This window comes from Montipora foliosa, chromosome 6, assembly GCF_036669935.1.
Source record: "Montipora foliosa isolate CH-2021 chromosome 6, ASM3666993v2, whole genome shotgun sequence".
Classification (NCBI taxonomy): Eukaryota; Metazoa; Cnidaria; class Anthozoa; order Scleractinia; family Acroporidae; genus Montipora; species Montipora foliosa.
Window position 1 is genome coordinate 42,389,193 of NC_090874.1, and position 2,500 is coordinate 42,391,692.

A 2,500-nucleotide genomic window follows, 5' to 3' on the forward strand; every position below is an offset into this window, starting at 1 on the left:
ACATCCTACTTCTTAAAAAAGCAAAATGAAATTCCTGTAGACGGTCGGGAACTTGCCGAAGAAAATGTACTGTGAGAAACGCGGACCTGCGATAGTTTCATAGAAATATATGGTTTGCAACAACGTGACCCACGATCTCTCGAGACAAGAACCTTGTTACTTCATTCTTACGGCCATGCTGATGGCACGAACAAGAGATTGTCTTTGGCACTGACAAAGCGAAGATGACGCAATAGGCGAGTCAAGGATCGGAAACACTAAACCGCGGCCTTGATTCCTTCAAAAAGCGTAGCCAATTTCGTGTGAAGCAAAACTTTTCAAGTCATTAACATACAGCCAATCAGATCACGCGTTTTGATAACATGGCGTTCGCGAACAAAAAAAACGTTGGGCGAATGTGGGGGTCTCTTTGTGCGCTTCATAAACATACAAATTCCGAAATTCAAGTTTGCGACAACTGTTTTGTTTTTTATTGCCACTAATCAAATACGGACTGTTCAAAACTGAAACTGACAAAGGGGATCGATATCCGCCAATTATGATGCAGAATAAAAGCGACGTATTAACCTTTGACTCGCAGTAGACTTCTCTCTGTCTAACGCCATACGATTTTACTCGTCTAGGTTCACTCAATGTCCCCGTTAACCTATTCCACTACAGTGATTAAAGACAGCGAAATACGGAACCCTCCATTGGTATTTGAACCAATTTGTTCTCGTAGTTATGAAAGGCTTAAATGAAATCTTACTAAAACGGAATTGTCCGCGCTTTTCGAATGACTTTTGTAATATGATATTTAAAGTTGTGTTATTGCGCTTCTTGATTTAGAAGAAAGAAATATAGATCCGCACTTTATTCAAGGAAAGAGGTGTTTACACCTGGCTCCACTTGTTCTTCGGCCCCATGCTTATGGAATTCACTTCCTGGAGAGCTGCGACGCAAGAATGACCTAGAGGAGTTCAAGCGCCATCTAAAAGCGCATCTTTTTTCAAAGGCTTATTTATAGGAGTTATTTATAGCTTTTAAGATTTTTATTCGTTTTTCTCAAATTGTTATATATGTATTTTTAACTTTCTTAACTTTTCATAATTGTAATGCGCATTTGATCAATTTTTTGTTAATTTGCACAATATAAGTGAATAAATTATTATTATTAAATTATTATTATTATCCAGTGGATGATAAGTCACTATCCAGAGTTTAAAAGTTTATTATATACGTACTGAGATTTACCCACTGAAAAGGTACGAATTAAATTCGGTTCACAAGCTGGTCTAACAACCCAACAGCCAATCAAATGACGCGTGTCGCTTTTTCCACGTGTAAGTAAAACGATACGTCCAATCAGGTGCCACGTTTCATTGAGCTGGCAGCATTTCACTCTTTTAAGAAATCTTAAGCTTTCCCAAATACAAAAACATGAACGAGAAAAGGTTTGTAGATCACGATACTTCGGTCTAGTATTACGTGGAAAGTCTCGAAAACAAGAACACGAAAGAGAAAACGAAACGAGATGTGAAATTGCTGGAAACCTTTTTGAGAAACGAAAAGAGCGACTAGCGAGAAGTGCAAAACATACAACCCGCAGAATTAAACAAGCACTTTGCGGACTTTATTCGTTCTGTGAAACGTAAAGACGGAGAGGATTATGAGCCCTCAAGTTTAAGATTCTTTGCTTGCTTTAATGTCAAATTTCTGACAGAAATTTAAGCTTACGTTATAATCTTTGCACGAGTTTTTGACTTGAGGTCGTGTAACAGAGTTTTTACTTGTTTTGTCTTTAAAGATGATAAACAAGAATTTAAATCTCAGTATGTATGTAATAAACACAATACCTCATGGAAACCGATACGTCAACAACTCGTGCGTAAATACTGTACGACCGTACTTTCCATGAAGTATACATATGTTATTTACCAGCTAAGGGTCGGTACGTATAGTGAAAAACTGTGACCGTGGTCTTGAAAATGCTTTTTCAAAACCGAGGTCACAGTTTTTCGCTATAAGGACCGACCCTTAGCTGGTAAATAACTTATTTTGCTCTCTCTCTCCCTTCCTCTCTGAAATCACTTTTTTAAGTGTTGAGTCGCACCGCGCTTGATAGCGAATGTAGTATTAAAGCGACTTCCAAACTGAACGTTTCAAAGACAAATATTTTTATTTGAATTCTATTTCCATTCTCTTGTCTAATAAAAAGTAACTTCTGCATGTAGACGGATTCGGTGTCAAAGAAAATGGCAAGTTAAGGTCATCACGCAAGCTGAAGCAACCAAGGCCAGGATTCAGCTCCCTCCAGGAACCAATCAGATTGTAGGATTTTTTGAATCCCTTTCGCTCATGCACTGAGAAAAAAACAATCTTTATATACTTCACGTTAAACGTTGGCGAAGATTTCTTACACACCTTTTAACTAGATGTGCTTATTGCGTGCATATTCACTAAAGTAACCATATTTAACGTCGATAACTCGTAACAGTAATTCAACTGACAAACCTGAGGT

At 37.8% G+C, this 2,500-nt stretch overlaps 1 protein-coding gene across 2 annotated transcripts in view; it reads left to right on the top strand.

Annotated features, from left to right (window-relative positions):
• Nucleotides 1-2,500, top strand: part of LOC138007410 (uncharacterized) — a 51,739-nt gene that overhangs the window by 35,001 nt on the left and 14,238 nt on the right. The window lies entirely within an intron of this gene.